A 15,455-nucleotide genomic window follows, 5' to 3' on the forward strand; every position below is an offset into this window, starting at 1 on the left:
GAGAACAAAGGAATTCAAAAATTGTTTTTGGCATGAATAATTTGCGGGATGTGGGAAATTTGGACCCTCACGGGCCTTTACAACCAGTCAACATTCAAGAAGAACAGAATGAACATGCTAACGAGAGACAGCCAGGCAATAACAATATTATTTACATGACTGATGACAGAGACAGAGCTATTAGAGATTATGTTGTGTTAACTCTTCAAGTTGTACAACCTGGGATAGTCAGATTTGAAGTAGAAGCTGCAAACTTTGAGTTGAAGCCAGTGATGTTTCAAATGTTGCAAACAGTTGGGCAATTCAATGGGTTGCCAAATGAAGATCCTCATTTCCATCTTAAGTTGTTCTTGGAAGTGAGTGATGCTTTCAAGATTGTTGGAGCAACACAAGATGCTTTAAGACTGAGACTTTTTCCTTATTCCTTAAGAGATCGAGCAAGAGCATGGTTAAATTCGTTACCATCTGATTCCATCACTACATGGAATGAGTTGGCTGATAAATTCTTAATAAAATATTTCCCACTGACAAAAAATGCAAAATTGCGGAATGAGATTACTTATTTCCATCAACTTGAAGATGAGAGTTTGTATGAGGCTTGGGAAAGATTCAAAGAATTGCTCAGAAGGTGTCCTCATCATGGCATTCCTTGTTGCATTCAATTGGAAACTTTCTACAATGAGTTGAATCCAAGTACTAGATTACTGGTGGATACTTCAGCAAATGGAGCCCTATTATCTAAATCTTACACTGAAGCTTATGAAATTCTGGAGAGAATTGCCAATAATAATTATCAGTGGCCATCAACTAGGCAACCAGTAGCAAGAGGAACAACAGGGGTACATAACATAGATGCAATTACAGCCTTATCAGCACAAGTAACCTCATTGACTAACATGGTAAAAACCATGACATCTGCTCCAGCAGTAGTAAAGCAAGTTGCTGAACTTTCTTGTGTATATTGTTGAGTGTTAGAAAATGTATATTTATAAAGGAGAAAATCGTCATTTTACATTTCAAATCTTACTAACACCCTTACTTTTATGTATTTAAGCTTCTTGTGATTTAATTACATGTGTTTTATTTTAATTAAGTATTTTAAGGGCATCATGGTCATTTCACAATGAACGAGAAATTAAACAGCAAAACAGACATCACTTTTGAACTCAGGACAGTCGAAAACCTTAGGAGGAGCATAAAAGAAAAAATGTCATTGTTCACATGTACGGTACTATTCACATGTATAGTATTATCTACGTTACTGTTCACGACACTGTTCACATAGACGGATCGATGATGTGGCATTGACCGATGATGTGGAATTGACTGATGAGGTGTCACGATTCCATTGAAGAAAATTCTTATGTACTGTTGATCGGTGACGTGGCAGCATGTTAGTGGACCAAAAATTGCGCGTACGGTACATGCATATACACAGGATTATTTTCAACCAAACCGCCTCACTGTTTAAACCGTGTCACTATTCAAACACGTGGTCAAACTGTGTTACTGTTCAAACCGCGTACTGTTGACTGATGACGTGGCACAATCCTGAGCGTCCAAACTGTTTTTAATCCGATGGCTATGATTTACTCAATGTATCTATAAAAAGGGAGCCTCCCCCTTTAATTCGGCATCTTTGAATCCATTTTGAGACTCCATTTCTTGTAATTCCTTCTCCATCTTGTATTTTCTACATATTTTAATAAATTTCTATTTTACCCCTAATTCAATTATGAGTAGCCAGTTTTCTTTCAAACTTGGGTTGAAGGTGAAGTCTCAACATGTGCCATGAGCTTTATTTAGTAAATTTATTTTCTCTTCCCCTCTAGTTTTTGTGGATGTTTTGACTTCTCGTCGACAAATAATAATAATCTTGTATAGATACTGCCCTGGTTTCACCGGCTCCCTAGTACAAGGTTATTATTATTTGACATGATAAGCCCTTAGTACCATATTGATTAGAGTGTGGTTCATGAGGTGTGGATTCCTCTCTCATGATTTAATTGGCATTAATAAGAAATATTTAGCCCATTGTGCATTTGATGCGGATCCAGATACCCAAGTACGTCAATTTAATAGATTTTCACTTCAATTTATTCTTGCTATTTTAATTTGAATTTTATGATAATCCAAATCATTTTCACCACAAATCCAACCACCCATTTAGAAAATTAATTCTACACACAATTAAAATCCACCTTCTCGTGGGATTGACACTCGTCACCATTGATATATACTACAATAGATTTGTGCACTTGCGAGTTCAATAAAATTTGCACAACATATACTGTGGTGAAGAACATGACTTTGATAATTGTCTTGGAAATCCAGTTTCAGTAAACTATGTGGGTAATTTCAATTAACAGCTTCAGAACAACCCATATTCAAATACTTACAACCCTGGCTGGAAATAACATCCAAATTTTTCATGGAGCAGTCAGAATCGAAATGCTCCAGCATTAAATGGACAAAATAGGAACACTCAACCACCTGGTTTTCATCAGCAGAGTCAAGGGCAAAAACATATCAATCAGGATCCAATCACTTTACTGGAAGCACTGATTAAGGAATACATTGCAAAGAATGAAGCAATTGTGCAAAGTCAAGCTGTATCCTTGAGGAACCTGGAAAACCAAATGGGATAACTTGCCACAACAATGAGTAGCAGGACTCAATGAAGCTTACCTAGCAACATAAAAGACCCTAGGAGAGAGGGCAAAGAACACTGCAAAGTAATTAATTTGATATCTGGAAAGAATGTTGATGTCCCAGTAGATGTGACTAAAAAGGGGATGGAATTTAATTCCTCACAAAAACTACTTCAAGTTGGAAGCATGTTACAACAACCCAACCATCAAGACACTGGTTACAGGGGGCCAAGCTACAACAACTTCAGAGGGAACTCAACCAGAACATGCTGAAAAAGAAGCTGCAACACTAGTAGCCACGACCTACACCAAACCAACCAAGCAGAGTTTGGTACCTCCTAAAGCTACCCAGCAATTTAGACATCCACCACCTTTCCCATAGAGATTCTAGAAGCAAAATCAAGACAAGCAGTTCAGCAAATTCCTGAAAGTGCTGAAGCAATTACACATCAATATACCCTTTGTGGAAGCTTTGGAGCAAATGCCTAACTATGTGAAATTTCTAAAAGATATTTTGGCACGAAAGATAAGGCTGCAAGAATTTGAAACTGTTGCTTTAACACAAGAGAGCAGTCATATGCTCCAAAGTAAGATTCCTACAAAAGTGAAGGATCTAGGAAGTTTTACAATACCCTGCTCTATAAGAACTAGGTACACTGACAGAGCACTTTGTGACTTGGGGAGCTAGTATTAATTTGATGCCATTGTCTGTATTTAAGCAGCTGGGAGTAGGGGAATGCAGACCAACAGTAGTCATTCTGTAATTAGCTAACAGATCTCATGTATATCCTAAAGGAAAATTTGAGGATGTATTAGTGAAGGTGGACAAATTCATCTTTCCAGTAGACTTCATTGTATTAGGCTTTGAAGCTGATAAAAAGGTACCTATTATGCTTGGAAGACCTTTCCTAGCAACTGGAAAGACTCTGATAGATGTGCAGAAAAGAGAGCTCACCATGGGAATGAATGATCAGCAAGTCACATTTAATGTACTAGAGGTTATGAAGAACCCTGATGAAGTAGAAGATTGCAATTTCCTAAGTGTCGTGGATTTTATTGTAGCAGATAGGATGGACAGATGCTGCAGTAATAAAATCAACAAAGTCACCACCTTTGAAGATTTAGAAGAGGAAGATGTTGCAGTAAACCAGATAAATTAGATGGAAGAAAAGCAATCTGATAGGCACAACAGGTTTATTGAGCATCTGAATTTTTCAGACAGGGAAGTAAAAACAACTTTACCATCTATTAAATCACCTCATAGTCTTGAATTAAAATTGTTACATTCACATTTGAAATATGTTTATCTTGGTCAGAACAACACACTCATTGTAATCATTTCCTCTACCTTGAATGCAGGTCAAGAACAGAGTCTAGTAGATTTGCTTGAAAGATACAGAAGAGCAATTGGATGGACCATGGCAGACATCAAGGGGATAAGCCCATCAATATGCATGCATAAAATCCTGTTAGAAGATTGCTACAGCAATTCGGTGGAGCACCAGAGAAGGTTGAACCCTATTATGAAAGAAGTGGTGAAGAAGGAAATCATCAAATGGTTGGATGTTGGAATCATATACCCAATATCAGACAGTTCGTGGGTAAGCCCAGTTCAATGTGTTCCAAAGAAGGAAGGGATAACAGTGATAGCTAATGAGAGGGATGTACTTATTCCTACAAGGACAGTGACTGGATGGAGAGTATGTATAGATTACAGGAAGCTCAACAAAGCCACAAGAAAATATCACTTCCCACTCCCATTCATAGATCAGATGTTGGACAGACTTGTTGGAAAACAGTACTATTGTTTCCTAGATGGGTATTCAGGCTACAACCAGATTGCTATAGCTTCAGAGGATCACGAGAAGACTACATTTACCTGTCCTTATGGAACATTTGCCTTCAGAAGAATGCCCTTTCATTTGTGCAATGCTCCAGCAACTTTTCAGAGATGCATGATGTCTATTTTTTCTGATATGGTAAAGCAGACTTTAGAAGTTTTCATGGATGACTTCTCAGTTTTTGGAGAGACATACAATGATTGTTTACACAACTTGGAAGAAGTTCTTAAAAGATGTGAGATGACTAACTTAGTACTCAATTGGGAAAAGTGTCATTTCATGGTGCAAGAATGAATAATGTTGGGTCATAAAGTGTCAAAGAATGGCATTGAGGTAAACAAATCCAAGATAGAGGTAATAGATAAACTGCCACCTCCCACTTCAATAAAGGGTATTAGGAGTTTTTTGGGTCATGCTGGATTTTACAGAAGATTCATTAAGGATTTTTCCAAGGTAGCTAAACCATTATGCTCATTGTTGGAACATGACAAGCCTTTTCACTTTGACAAAGACTGTCTCCAAGCATTTGGAGAATTAAAGAAAGTTCTGATCACTGCACCAGTGGTTATATCTCCAAACTGGACTCTGCCATTTGAACTGATGTGTGATGCTAGTGACCATTATATGGGAGCAGTATTAGGGCAAAGAAAGGATAAGGTTTTTCACTCCATATACTATGCAAGCAAAACTCTTACTCAAACTCAAATCAATTACACCACTACAGAGAAAGAGTTGCTAGTCATAGTATTTGCTTTTGATAAATTCAGAGCTTACTTGGTGGGTACTAAGACCATGCAACCATCAAATACTTAATTTCAAAGAAGGCTAAACCAAGATTAATAAGATGAATCTTATTGCTTCAGGAATTTGATCTAGAAATTAAAGATAGAAAGGGGACTGAAAATCAAGTACCAGACCACCTGTCGCGGCTGGAAGCAGACACAAGTACATTGACAAGGAGGGACATCACTGAAACTTTTCCTGATGAACAGCTGTTGGTAGTACAGCAAGCACATATGCTGCAGGTGTCAGGATCCCATGGTATGCAGATTTTGCTAACTACTTAGTAAGTGGGATGCTATCACCTGAGATGAAGTTTCAGGAGAAAAAGAAATTTCTTCATGATATTAGAAGTTATCAGTGGGATGACCCACATTTATATAAGCTATACTCAGATCAAGTAATACAAAAATGTGCTTCAAAAGGAGAAATTCCCCACATACTGGAGTCATATCATGCTGCAGCATATGAAGGATATTTTGGTGGTCACAGAACAACTGCTAAAGTTCTACAATCAAGTTATTACTAGCCTTCTATTTTTAAAGATGCTTATGAATTTGTTAAATGTTGTGACAGGTGTCAAAGGATAGGGAACATCACTAAAAGATATGAAATGCCATTGACCAACATTCTGAAAGTGGAAGTTTTTGATGTCTGGGGAATAGATTTCATGGGCCCTTTTCCACCATCCTTTGGGAACTTATATATCCTTGTTGCTGTGGATTATGTCTTCAAGTGGGTAGAAGCTACAGCATTACCTACCAATGATGCTAAAACAGTGGTGGCTCTTCTTCAGAAAAAATATTTTTTCTAGGTTTGGCACTCCTAGAGCAATTATTAGTGATGAGGGTACTCATTTTTGCAACAAAGTCTTTACTGCAGCTATGGTAAAATATGAAGTCAAACACAAGGTAGCCGCAGCATATCACCCACAATCCAATGGTCAAGCTGAAGTGTCCAACAAAGAAATTAGAAAGATCTTAGAAAAAGTGGTGAACCCAACAAGGAAGGATTGGTCTTTGTAGTTACATGACTCTCTATTGGCCTACAGAACAGCATACAACTCCACATTGCATGTCTCCTTACCGAATTGTTTATGGGAAGGCTTGCCACTTGCCACTAGAGCTAGAGCATAAAGCACACTGGGCACTAAAGAAATTAAATTTGGATTTTCATGCTGCAGTAGAGCAAATGAAGCTTTAACTTTGTGAGCTTGATGAATTATGGTTATTTTCATATGAAAATGCAAGAATCTATAAAGAGAGGACAAAGCACTGGCACGACAATCATATTCAAAACAGGCAATTCAGTCCTGGTCAATTAGTGCTGCTCCATAATACAAGACTAAGATTATTTTTGGGAAAGCTAAAATCACGATAGTCTGAACCTTTTAAGCTGTTGAAATTTTATCCTCATGGAGTTGTTGATCTTCTAGATGAACAAACAGGTCACGAATTTAAAGTTAATGGACACAGGGTTAAGCATTACATACACCCAGCGGCAGATTGTTCAAAGGAGGCTTTACTCCTTAAAGAACCAATCTATTGAGCAATGAAAGAAGGTCAGGCTGAAAGACCTTAAATCAAGCGCTTAATGGGAGGAAACCCATTGTGGAGACAGCCACCTCAAACCAAGTTTGATCCTTTTTGGTTTTGTTGACGGTTCTCCCTCTCTTCCATTTTATTTAATTTTGTTCTTTAATTCAAGTTCTATAGTTTTATCTTTTCACATTATTGCACTCTTTACTTTTGCTATCATTTGATCTCTTTATTTTTAATTATTTTTAGAATTGGTTTTAGTTTTTGTGGTAAGTATGTGTGGCAATTGATTTCCATTTTGACAAGTGGGGTTGATTGGTGACAGAGTGCAGAGGCAAGCCACGTGTTAGAGGGTATTGGAGTGGAGTATGTAATTGTTGCTAGAGCAAGTAAATGGGTGCTACAGCAACCAATATTACCGTTACAGTAAATTAAAAATTAGAGCCTCTCACTTACCATTAGAGATAAATCATGATAGATGGCTGCATGGATTTGGATAGCAATTGAGAAAAAATCTCCGAAATTAATGCATTAATTTCGCTGGCCTATGTTTTTGGGATATACTCATTATATTCAAAATATTCTCTTCCCTAATTTATCTTTATTTATAGGATTTATCTTCATTTAAATTCAACTATAAAAGGGAATCACTGTGAGTAGTGATCTATAGCATTATTCCCCCTCTCCTTCTCAAGCACAACTCTAATAATTCTTACCCTCATCTTATCATTTTACTCTCAGGGACATTATCCTCACTTTGTTACTACTATAGCCATGCCAAGGTATAAGAAAACATCCTTCATGTTTCCAGAGTTACCACGCTGAAGACAAATATGAAGAATTCATTGAGCCGCGAAAGATTCTAGAAGAAAAAGGGTTTCAATTTCCAGACCAACTCACCGGAATTGTGCAAATAATACGCAATGTTGCAGCAAAGCGTGGATGGTTAGAGTTTTGCAACCACCCTCGAGATCCTGTGCTACCCTCAGTCAATGAATTCTAAGCCAATTTGGTAAGCCCTGATCAGCACAACATTTGGGTAAGAAACACACTTGTTCCATTAGACTCCCGTGTTATAAATGCTTTTCATAATTTACCTGCGGAAATTAATTGTGAGTATGCCAAGTTGCTTGATAAATTGACCCCGAAAAAATAGAACACCATCTTCACAACTCTTACAATAGAGGGGACATCATGGGCTAATGAGGAAGGGCGTCCAGTTAATAAGATAGATTTGAAACCTATTGCTAAGGTGTGGGTGAAATTTCTGAAATCTAGGCTTATGCCAACCACTCACACTACTACGATTTCACAAGAAAGGTTGGTTTTGTTATATGTCATTGTGTGAGGGCTTCCCATAGATGTGGGTAGCATCATCGAAAAAGAAATCAGAGATTGTGCAGTAAAGAATCACAAAACTGTTGTCTTGCTATTTCCTTCACTCATCACCAGCATCTGTGTAGTATCCGGTGTTCGTCTTGACGCGAAAGATGAACATGTCAAGAATGATGGTGCCTTTACGACACGTACCATTGAGAGAGTTGCTGGTGAGAGTGCTGGAACAACAACTGAACCAACTGCTGTAACAGGAGCACGACGAGTTATTGGTTTAGAACAGACAATTCAGGTGCTAAGCACCAGTATAACTCAATGTGCTGAGGCTCAGTAGAGGGAAACGCACTAACCGGAACTTCCCTGATTCATTGCTCTAACAGTACAATTTTGACACCAACACCACAGGTGCTTCAGCAGAAACCAGTGAAGAAGCCACTGCCACAGATGAACCAAAAGCAGAAGCTACAGCCGAACCACAAGCAGAGGTAGAATCAGAAGATGTTGAACCATCTGATCAACCTGAAGAAGAATGTGACAAGTCTGCGACTGACAGTTCTACCCACAGAGGCAAATGACGACTCTGAGAAAGAACGTGAGGAACCCTCAATCCAGACCCATTCCAAAATGAGGAAAAGGCACATTATTCAAGAAGAAGAAGAGGAGGACCCTGAAGAGGAACCATCCATTCCATTCCTTTCGGGCAAGGGCAAGGGCAAGGCAAAAATAGCAACACCTCCAGCATCTGAAGATGAAATGGAGCAAGTCGATGCAGAGCTGGCTGCTGCAGCAACTAGAGTTACGCCTACACCTGCAGAAACCAAGCAGCTACTTGAATTATTGCTGCCATCACAGCTGAGGGCCAGGTAGCTGATGTATCAACTCCAACTCCTCCACAGCAAACTCCTAGCCAACCTGTTCATACCAGTCCGCGACAATCCAGCAAAAGAAAGGGCAGTAAGTCTAGAGGCACTGTTGCAGCAGCCTCGACACAACCAAAATAGATCAGACCGGTGGCAACTACACAAGCTACCCCAGCCACAACTCCTCTCACCAGCCCAGTGAAGAAAAAGGCAAAGACGTTGTCAGCTACTTCCCCACAAGTTTCACCAAAGGATAAGCTGCGCAGTGCATCCAAGAAGCGCTGATGTTCGCCCGTCATGTTGCAGCAGTACCAGTCACAGGGAAGTATTCCCTCCTTGCTAGTCAATTTATTTCATGTTTAAAAAAAAAATTTCTTTCATTACGTGGTATTTTCTAAGGTATTTCATGTCCTTGTCAACTTGTGTGACTTTGTTATGTATGCTTGTGAGGACACAACAACTCTCAAGTTTGGGGGGGTTGTGTTTATGAGTGCATGTGTTTATATTTGTGTGTTGTATGAAGCTCTGTTATCTAATATTTGTGTATGGATTTGAAAACCTAATGAAGATAAATTGAGTGTTATTCAATATTTATGAGAATGCCAAGTAGAGATAGTTATAGATAGAGATTGAAATTATGTCCCGACACTTAGACTTTGGTTGAATTGTATGAGACTGCTAGAACAGAGCCAAAAGAATAAAAAAGATCTTAAGGTTGGGGGGAAAAGCAAGTTTGATTGACTATGATATCTATTAAATAAACTCTATTCCAATGGCTTAAGTTGCTGAGTAACCAGATCTGAGTATGTACTCCATATGCAAAATTATGTTCAAAGGTAGCAAGAATTATGAGCAATGCTATAGCATTTTAGGGTAAAAGCTTGTTTAGTCCCTATATTATGAGGTTAGTGTCCATTTAGTCCCTGTATTTTTAAAAACACCTCAAAACGTCCCTGCTACTAAATATTGACACTTATGCCATTATTTTTTTTTATTTTTAACTTGCTTTTACAATATTACATTTTTACAATAATGTTTCTTTTTTGGATATTAATAAAAAATTAAATTATCAAATTAAACTCAAAAAAAAAAGGTATATATTAATTTTTGTGGAAGCTCACATATGTCTAAAAAATTAATATCGTAAAAAATTACATTATCAATTTTTTTAGAAAAATTAATATTTTAACTCAAGAGTGTGTTCCACAAAAATTAATATATATTATTTTATTTTATTTTATTTTTTGTTGTTAAACTGGTAATTTATTTTTTTCTTTTTAATAATGTCTAAAAAAATTATTATAACATGGTTATTTTTTTCTTTTTAATAATGTCTAAAAAATTATTATAATAGGGAAATATTATAAAAATAAGTTAAAAGGAACAAAAGATAATGGCAAAAGTGTCAATAATTTAATGGTAGGGATAGTTTGAGGTATTTTTAAAAATATAGGGACTAAACGAGTACTAACTTCAAAATATAGGGACTAAACGAGCTTTTACCCTAGCATTTTATATAAAAAAAAAAATCCTCTCTCTAAGGCATTGAGTAGCCAGGTCTGGTCATGAGCCCCATGTTCAGCCTTGAGTAAAAGATATCTCTAGATAAGATTATATTACAGATATTGCTACAACAACTCTGATCTGTGCATGGTTTGAGTAATTGGGTGTCATAATTACAATTGATTAACATTCACATGAAAAATAAATGTTGCAGTGAGGAGGTTGAATACTCTCAAGTTTTCAATCTTTAAACCATCACAGTTTGAGTATGTGAAATTTATGCTACCCCATATATAAATGAAATTTTGTTACTGCTGAATTACATGCAATCTCTTGGTGATGTTATAGCATCTCTAGAATTCAATCAAAGTAGCACACACACACTATGGACAAAAAGAAGCTTAAGTCTAGAACTGATTTACTATGGTCACTTTGAATGATTGGGATTGTGATATGAAGGTGGAAGAATCCTTGCAAATTTGATAAAAGAGCTAAAGTTGTGTTGCATGGTTGTTGGCGTGAAGTGTTAGCATGTTGTCATTACTTGAGGACAAGTAATGGTTTAAGTTTGGGGGTGTGATAACTCTATGAAATGAGAGTTATTACATCAATTCTAGACTTAAATCAAGATCACTTAGAGAACAAATAAGGTGTTTTTATTACATTTTGGTTATATTTTGCATAAACATTCATTTTCGTTCAGTCTTAATAAGTTTTGCTTGAATCAAAGTAATTTGTGCTCAAAACAGGTACATAATTGTAGGTTTTCAGAAAGTCTTAATTCATAAAGGGATGCTGAGACATTAGATTAGCAAGATGAGGAAAAAAGATGGCCGCAAAAGAAGTAAAACACAATCGGGAACAGTGCAGTGTTGTAGCTATTATTAGAGCAACCAGTGTTGTAGCAATCTGGGAGCAATGAGGGAGAAAACTTAGGCACGGGTCAGCTGCAGAATCGCGATCTGCATGTTTCCTAATTTAACTCATGTACGCCCACATACTTTTGTTTACCCTAGTTTGTAGTATAAAAGAGGGGCGTGCACCACATAGAAAGGCGGCAAGGGAATTATCATTAAAATCATTAGAGAGGAAAGGAGAAGAAGATCAGAATTAAAGAGTGCGGTTTCAGTAGCATTGAGGAATCTTGCAGAATTATTTGGATTTGTCTTTTACCGTTCTTAACTTATACTTCTCTTCTTTCTTTGATTGTTCTGATGTATCCCGTGAACAATATATTTATGTTTGTTTTTCTCATTCAAAATATGAACTAGATTTATTTCTAGTTGAGTGACAAACAATCTAATGGGTTCTTGACTATTCTTATGTGTTGTTATGTCATTGCTGTAGCATTTTACTCTAGTAGTTATTATTAATATAACTGTTATTTCGGTTGATCACCCATTTAATAGTTCGAGTTAAGATAGAGCCGCAAAAAGGCATGTCTTAGCGGATATTATTATAGTATTACTTGATCTTAATTTAAGTTTCCTGGATTAAGTTATCTTGAGTCCCATAAGGGCTATACTTAAAGTTAAGATTTGTGACACACTAGACATATGTGCTCACTTTGTAGGGTGGTGAGACTAAAGGGTCATAATGCCATATCATAAGTAGATTAGCAACTAGTCATTGTTAATAGATTTAAGGGTATGAGAGTTCCAATATGCGATAGCTGAGGATGTAGATTAATTCTGTCCAGTGCTGCAGCACTTGTCGTAACAACTGGTGTGAACTTGATGAAAAGCAGTCAGCCCATAAGGAGAATTTGATCATTCAACTACCATAGTCTCAATTGAATCTTAGACACATTTAATTTAGTTTAATTCATTACGGTATTGTTTTACTTTATTCTCTCACAATCATCAATTACGATAGAACCCACTCTACATTTGTTAACTTCGGACTTAAGTTAATTTGCACTATTGTGATTGCTATAGCATTTCAAGTGACATCAATCCATGTGGAGACGATCTTGAATATTCATCACTTTATTACTTGTTGTGTATATTTGCACATTGGCATTAGTAGCATTTGATTATAAAATTAACCAACAAACGCCTTTATCACTATCAATAGCAACTAGTAGGAGAAAATTTTTCTCTCAAGATTAGAGAAAAAAATCAATTTCTCTCATCTGTATAAATGTGTCTTCTCTCTCTTTTGAGAGAAAATGAGCCTTTTTATATCTATATCTAGTGGAAACCCTAGGCTCCATATTTTCTATTTTTTTAATTCTCTTAAATTAAATTTGATTTTAAATTAAAAAAATAAAAAACAAAGACAATGTTACTTATTCTTGTGTCATAAGGGCCCACCATAAAATAACGCAAGGCCCCTTACACATAAGTATATTACATGGAGCCTCTCACTAAATAATATATTTCGACTTTTAACCTAAATAGCTAGTTATGCTTCTTATTAATCCAGTAGCGGCACAATCAATTAAATGAGCTAACCCGGGAATCATTTGGGAAGATACAATAGTGGCTACAATAATTAGGCCTGTAATTAAACTAGCCCAATTATTTAATTCCAAATCTACTTCACTAAAAGATACTGACCTCCATAATTGTATGTTCGAATAATAATTCGTCCCAAGCCACATTGATTTCTTTACTGCACAATCCTTTGTACCACATCATTAATTAAATCGATATCTCAATTGTCTAATCAATTTAATTATATTTTGTTCCTTAATTCTTATTGGTTTTCTCTAATGATCATTTTCAGTATACTAAATATGTTGACACACTATGGCCAGAGAATTCTATGATCAAGTACCAAAAACCCATTAAGAGATGTGTTGTACAAATTATAAATTGTTAATCTATAACTTCAATACTCATAATTGCTCCCACCAAGATACCGGATAATCTTGACTACAAGTATGTGTCGTACCCATTGGTAATTCAAATGGAATAACGATTACAATCATGAAATCATAATTAACTCAAGATTAAGATTACAGTAAAATCAATGCCTATGAGATTTAATAAGTCTGACAGTTATTACAAAGTTAATTAAATCTCATATGTGATCCTGTTCAATGAGTCGTACTATGTCAATAAATTCATACATGATTAAGACAAATCATTTAATGAATTCATTACAGTTTATACCTAAATAAAGTGCCTAACTTTATTTATTAATTGTGAACTAAATTTATTTAATCATAAGATAACTTGTATTTATGTCTTCTGTGAATCCACATGGTGATTACATAAATACATATAATATGATTAAATGGACTTTAATCAAAATATTAATACAATTAAGACATTTGAATAAAATACCTCATTTATTTTATTAATAAGAAAAATTATTTATTATAATTAAATAAACACATATGATTTTAAAGAGCATATTTTCCCAACAAAAATTTCTTCAGTTCATGTGATATAGAATTAGTTAAAAATATAAAAATAATTTGAAAAAATTACCAAAATTAGCTCTAGCACTAGAAAATGAGTATAAGGTTATAGAAACAGATGCTAGTGAGCACAGATAGGGAGTGACATTATTTTCTAAACCAAGTAAATATAATAATAAGAGTATTGAGAAAATTTGTAGATGCTCATCAAGTCTCTACAAAGAATCTAAAAATAGTTTAATCAGCTTAGATTACAAAATCCAAGGGGTCGTTAATGTTTTGAATAATTTTAAATTATTTCTTATTTAGCCTTTCACAGTAAGAACATATTGTGAAGCAATAGTAAGATTTTATAATAAAATTAAGGAAAAGAAGTTGAGTAGTAAAAGATAGTTAAATTTTGCTAATACAATAGCAAGAAATAGTTATAAATTAATATGAACATATCAAAGGAGTTGAAAATAGAATAACTGGCTACTTATCCAGAGTAATTTATTGTAACATACTTTATGATTTTGCAGATAGAAAGTAAGAAAATGATATTAGGACAAATTAGTCTATCAACATTCCAAAAGGGAACTAATTTGTCTATCTCGTCATTACTTGGTAGTCAAATAGATGAATCATAATAATGCCTTCACGACAATATCTAGAATGTAAAGGATGATAGTAGAAAGATCTTAGGAGCTTTAAATGCATTAATATTTTTATTTTTTAAAAATTCAAAGTAAACCTTTGAGCAAGAATTTCAATTTTTATGTAGTTTTTGAAGAATTTACAATAAGTATCTACCATACTTAGCCTAATGTTTTAAGAGAAATTGCAAATTTTTATAAGCCTAATTATCAAGGAATTATAATTTCAAATCAGCCCATGATGCTGCAAAATAGTGAATTGGCCTGAACTTTTTCTTAAGTCCTTGAGCAAGAAATACAACTAGCAGTTTACAAACTTTATTCCAGCACGCATCACCATGTGTTCAAAATACAGAAGGTAGTGGAGTTGCTTCATCTTCCACTAACACTTTATCTTTTTGCGATCATTGCGAAACAATGGTAAAAAAATTTAAATATTAAATGATAGGTGTCAAGATTTGTATAAAGTACGAGAATCTGTAAAAGCTAAGTCTAAGACTTGATCAACCCCACTGGTAGATAAAGGTAAAAAACTTTTAACCCCATTGGTTAATGTAGACGTTGAGTGCAAAAACAATTGAACTGATGTGAGCTAGAAATGAGAGAAAATAGAACTTTTTCTTTATACATATTGAACTTTCCATGCTAACCCACTATAACCAACTTATCATTAAAGAATATCTTGCCAAATGCAAAACGACAAAATGGATTCCAATCAGAGTCTTCTCTGAGACTATGCCAAACACAACTATGCAACCTTAGAGTTTGCCTACCAAACACCTGGATTTCTCATCTTATGTGAGACTTATTATAGTAATAATTAGAAAGTTTTCCCTAGAGTTAATCTATTCTGTCAAGAAATACCACTGAAATATACAGATTGTAAGTGTTATCTCACCTACAGTATTTTAAGAGTCAGCATTAATTTGGGATTATATAAAC

The 15,455-nt window shown here is 35.3% G+C and overlaps 1 non-coding gene across 1 annotated transcript; it reads right to left on the reverse strand.

Annotated features, from left to right (window-relative positions):
- Positions 1–539: 539 nt before the first annotated feature.
- LOC112098742 lies at positions 540–646 on the reverse strand. The gene has a single exon (XR_002905851.1). It is a non-coding gene; the product is annotated as a small nucleolar RNA R71 (small nucleolar RNA).
- Positions 647–15,455: the final 14,809 nt, after the last annotated feature.

Source organism: Citrus clementina, unplaced genomic scaffold (genome assembly GCF_000493195.1).
Source record: "Citrus clementina cultivar Clemenules unplaced genomic scaffold, Citrus_clementina_v1.0 scaffold_5, whole genome shotgun sequence".
Classification (NCBI taxonomy): domain Eukaryota; kingdom Viridiplantae; phylum Streptophyta; class Magnoliopsida; order Sapindales; family Rutaceae; genus Citrus; species Citrus x clementina.